Genomic DNA, 6,000 nt, shown 5'->3' on the forward strand with positions numbered 1-6,000 from the left:
GTTGATGTTAGGTTTAGAAGCTTAGGGAAAATCTTGTCTAAGTATTGATGTAATTTCCATTTCATAAATGTATTGTCTTGATATATTAATGAAAGTTGTTTTTACTTCAAGATTTTGTCTCTGAGTTCTTTTATCTTGTGTTGATAAATCCTGATTGATATTCTGATGACCATATAAATTTTGTTTTATATTAAGTTCTGACTCATTTTCAGCACTTCTTATCTAATTTATCTTGGTCATTTTCATGTGATGTATTTTCAGAATATTAATGATGTAGTGAAAAATAATTCAATCAGTGATAACGGTTTAAATTTTGAATTAAAACTGTTTCTCTTGATAAATGGAACGGTTTTTCCTTGAAACTAGGCAAATGGGTAAGTAATGATTCCTGTTTTCTCGAGCCCAGTAATTGTCCGTTATTACTGCATGTCTGACAGGTGTCCAACGGTAACATTTTTGTTCAGAGTATAAGTACAACAGAGAGAAGATTTCTTTAATCTTTTATTTTCTTCATATTTTATCTCTCTCCTTACTTTTACTCTCTTTCTCTTTATTTCTCACGTTGGTTTTTCATACAGACATTATATCAAACACCTAACAGGCATACTTGAATCTCAATTTTTTTTCACATGGCACCAAAGGATTTAATCATTGATGGAGCTAAGTTTGTCCCCAACAACTATGCTGCAGTTCTTGATCACACTGAATCTCCATCTGAATTGCACTTTGTGCAAGATCTTCTTGCACATAGTGAGGTTGGGTATGCATTAACACAGCCTGAATTCTTTTCAAGCCAACAAGTTCTGAGGTTTTGGAGGACTGGGCTTTTTGATGATGGTGGTCAACGTGGAACTCCCAGTATTATCTTCCAAGTGGGTGATTCATCCTTTGTAGTCACTCCTGGTACAGTACGCAGGGCTTTACATCTTCCAGAAGATTGTACTTTCTCAATTCCAGAGGACTCAGCCCTTCGGGAGTTAATGGCTGAATTGGGATATGAAAAGAGTCTGACGAAACTTGGACAGTTGAAACGGGCTAATATCAGAAGAGAATGGAGTTTCTTCTTTGATTGCATCACCAAAGCTTTTTGGAACAAATGTTCGAATTTTGATGTTATCCCAATTCTGAGTCAGCACATAGGGTATGCTATTATTCATCAAACTCATTTTGATTTTGCAACTGGAATAATTGGTTTTATTGGGGATAGGATGACAGAGGATCGAGATGTTGTTTATTTTGCTAGATTCTGTCAACTTATTTACACTTATTGTACTGATGAACCTCATTTAGTCAGCACCAAAACCCCACATTTTAAGGTTGCAAAACGATACTTTAATGACCTGGTAAATGCTGATACTAAGAAAAAAGTGGTTAGACCATTACAGATTCCTCAGTCTGTAAAACAGATCCTAGTAAATGCTGATCCTGATACTTATAGATCTGTTTACTCTGATGTCCAACCAACTCCAAACACCCAAAATCCATCAACCTCAGTACCTACCTCTCATACTACTCAACCTACCCTCAGAACATATCTCAAATCTTATCTCTCCACTTCACAGACTGCTCAACCTTCATCTTCAGCACCTACTGTGAAATCTTCATCTTCCAAGCCAAAGAGAATAAAGAATGTTCCTCAAACTCCTCAAAAGAGAAGAAGGATTGCATTGAGAGATGAATCTGATTCTGAGGAACCGGTTCCTGCTAGAGAACCTATTGTAACTGAAGCTGAGAAAGAGATTTCTCAGAAGGATTCTGAAATTGGGGGTTCTAGGCTTCTCAAGAGGCTTAGACGAATGACAGTTCCTGAAACTCCTAAGGAATCTAAATCAACAAGAAAGTACAAGAAACAGAGGGCACAAAGGCCAGTTTCAGATGATGAAGAGGAAGCAGCTAAGGAAGGGGATCAGGAATCTCTGATCTCACAAGACAAGGAATTTGCTCCAGTCACTTCTTCTCCATCAACTCCATCTCAGGAAGCTATATCTGACAAGGCTAACTCACCATATGTGTCTCTTGTTGATCCAGGCACAAGTGCTGATATTGATGTTCAACACTTGGTTGTGTCTGAAGTATTTCTCTTAGAAGCTCCAACAGCATATAATCCTTCCACAACACCTGTTACTGATGCTGTTCAAACTCCAGAGTTATCAACAACACCTTCTCTGCATCAAGATGCTGATGATCAGACTTTAGGTGAGCATCAGGATATGGCTGTTGATCAGAACTTAGTATCAGTTCAGTAATTAGAGGATGCGGAAGCCTCCATTGCTACTCACACTGTTGTCTTATCAGAAGATACTGATTCTTTAAGTTCTGATGCTGCAAATGCTGGAGATACTGGTGATGCTGCTCCAACTGTAGATGCTGATGAAGCAGGTCCTTCAGGACATACTCCTCAACAGACTCTTCCTAAGTCTGAACTGGTAAAGAAGTTTGTTACCGGGGAAGCACCAGTACCTTGGAGTGAAACTCCTGCAGGTCAGGAGTGGACTAAGGAATGGAATTCCGTTTCATGTGTTCCAACTGACAAACATTTTGCTGAGCACTTGACTAAAGCTGATGAAATGTTAAATTCTGATGATTTTAAAACCCAGCTTAGAGTCACTGCATTGAGTACTAAATATCTATAAGATCTTCATTCAATTACTCATGCAGAGCTACACAAGATTCAGGAGAACTTTATCAAACAGGAACAAGTTTGGAAAATTGATAAGAAAAAGTTCTTTCAACCTACCATTGACAGGATTGCTTATATTGAGCAAACTCAAGAGAAACAACAAGCTCAGATTGATGAAATTCTGACAAATCAAGCTTCTCAGCAATCGCAACTTACTGAAATCCAATCCTCAGTGGAATTACTTATCTCTCTTTTACTACCTGCTGATGCCAAAAAGGGGGAGAAGGTAATTAAGTCCAAATGCAAAACTAACAAGACACTGCAAGGAAAGGATGATGGAAATGATGATCAAGGATACTCTGGAATGGGTAGCGGTCATAGTCAAGGTAAAAGGTTTACATCAAGACAAGCTAGTCACAGGACAAGTTCTGATACTGGGAAAAGAATAAGTTATGCTGTTGGTAAAAGGATAAGTTCTGATGAACTTCTAGATCTTGATGAGGAAATGTCAAGACAGTTATTTCTTCAAGAAAATCCAGGAATGGACTTGGAAAGTTTAAAGGAAGAAGAAGCCAGACTTAAATCAGAGAAAGTCACATCTAAATCTGAAGCTTCTGGTAAAAAATCACTTCCAAAACTCAAAGGCATTGTGATCAAAGAAAGGACACATGCTGAAGCAACATTGGCTAGATCACAACCACAGATAGATTCAAGATCCAAGGGTAAAGAAAAGGTTGGTGAACCTATCAAGGTTTATGTACCTCCTGAGGAAGAAGAAATTACTGATGAAAAGGATGATCTTGCTCTGACTACAAGAAAAGTTCTTAAAACAACCTCTGACATGGCTCAAGTTGTTCAGAGTCAATAAATTGTAAGTTCTGATATTCAGAAGAAGCAAGTAACCTCTGACATAGCTCAAGTTAACTTGATATCAGAAAATAGATCAAAGACACTCTTACCAGGATTCACTAAAGCAAAACAGACTCAATCTTTGAAGACTACTGCAAGTGGTTTTGAAGCAAGAGTAGTTACTGGAAAGGAAGCTAGAGATAAAACTGGATTGGGAAGTGCTGATGAAAGAAGAGTACACAACACTACCAATGATCCAACTTCCTTGAGTGAACCAGGTATTGGATCAACTCCTGAGAGATTGAATCAACTGGAATCTGTACAGATGGTTTACCATACTTACTTGAAAGAATACATCATGTTGTATTTCATGACAGATATAGGGTTTATCATATAAGACAAAATGCCATTCCATTGAAGTATTTTGAAGGATTGGAACATGTACTTTTCTTACTTCAAGTGGATGACAGAATAACAGGGACTGCTGCAAACTACTTAAAAGAACATATTCAGAGCTTTATTCTGTTAAGTCTGACAGCATATATGTTCTAAAGTACAGAGATCACAATGGTGATATTGTTGATATGAAGCCTAATACTGCACAGATCAGAACATATCTTGGTATTAAGGGACTTGAATTAAATCTAGAGTCTGACAAAGCTTATGTCATAAGACTAGATCAGGAGTTGAGAAAAGCAAAGATCAATGATCTCAGAGCTGCAATCTTTCAAACTGGTGAAGATACTGCAGAGCTTAAAGATGTCAAAAGGAGAATGATTAATGAACTCAGATATGCTGAGAAATGTTTGTTGAAGAACTATCTCAAAACAACTCCTGACGTCAGAGAGATCAGAAAATGATGAAGCCAAGTCAAAGATCTACAACTGCTTAAATTCTGATATTTATACAGACTGAAGTTGTTATCAGAAGTTGAAATTGGTAAAAGCTTTAAGGACTGTAAGTTGTAGTTATCTAGTCTAATTCTCATGCATTTGTACTTAATGTTTTTGACATCATCAAATATTTGTTAAACTTGTATATTATGTTAATTTACAAGTTGGGGGAGATTGTTAGATATATTTGATAATGTCATGGCTAATATGTTTTATGTTTAGCTTTCAGATCTTACTTGAACAGGATAAATCAGTACTTAACTGTTGATCAGTACTTATACTGGAAGTCAGGACTTAAGGATATCAGTACTTATGTTATCAGGAGATAATCATCAGAAGATAGATATCAGAACTTAAGTGCTGAAGGACGATCAGATAAGGACAGTAGCTGATTAAAGAAAAGAAGATCAAGATAAACATAAGAAGAGATATGCATGAAAAAGGAATTCTGTAAAGAATGGAATACTTGGAAGAAAAGATATCTGATTGATATATTTTAGGAAGCAGAATTATATTCCATATCAATTAGCGATTATCTTGTAACTGTGTAGTATATAAACACAGACATAGGGTTTACACTAAAAGTGTTATCATATTAGAGAAGATTATTCATTGTAACCCTAGCAGCTCTCGTGATATTTGTTCATCACTGAGAGGTAACAGTTCCATACTGTAACAGAGTTTATTGTTTCAGTAAAGTTTGTTTTCTGTTACTTAAGTTCTTAAAGTTCGATTTGAGAGTACTATACACTGTATTCACCCCCTCTACAGTGTGTGTGTGACCTAACATTTTGAAGTCGAGACATCCAACTAACTGCGGGCGCCACCCAAAGTAAAAATATAACCTGTTATACTTTTTCTTGTATGCAAGCATCCACCCAAATCTACAGCAGAGAAGCCTTTCAAGATAATATCTTTCTTCCTAAAACATAATGTAATCTTGGATGTGCCTTTCAAGTTTAGCCATATCTTTCCTGTCTTCATTCGTTTTAGGTGATTGCTTTTTCGTGAGATCAAAATGAGTTGCCAGTGGTGTACTTCTGGTCTTTGTATCCTAGACACTGAATTTTTGCAACAATTTTTCAATGTACTTCTCTTAAGATAATTTTAAAGTATCTTCAGATATATCCTTTATGATGCTCATACCAACTATCTAATTTGCTGCACCCATATCCTTCATCTCAAACTCCTCAAACATCTGTCTCTTTAGCCTGTTGAATCAAATTATTTAAAGTAACAACGCTGACCCATAACACTCATCGTGTAACCACTTCATCATAGAGCTGTCAAACTTCAAGCACCATTGTCCTGGTGCTTGCTTCAAACCATACAAGTTTTTCATAAGCTTAAAAACAAGAATTTCTTTCCCAACTACCTAAAATCCCTCTAGCTGAACCATTAGTAATGTCAGTCTATGAAGCAGTCATGAAAGACTATATTTTCGGAACCGGTCACGAAGCCTTTCAGTTCGGAGGAGGTACATTTTATAAGCATGAAGTCCATTGTAGAGTCTCTAGTTAATCCCTTCCATTTAATTTTGTTTAGTTTGTTTATGTTGTTTAGTTCTATCTAGTAGTCAGGTCAGGAAAAGCTCATAGCTATTTTGTTTCAGAATCAGGATTAGCCTCAATTATGTAC

This window comes from Apium graveolens, chromosome 5 (assembly GCF_009905375.1).
Source record: "Apium graveolens cultivar Ventura chromosome 5, ASM990537v1, whole genome shotgun sequence".
Taxonomy (NCBI): Eukaryota; Viridiplantae; Streptophyta; class Magnoliopsida; order Apiales; family Apiaceae; genus Apium; species Apium graveolens.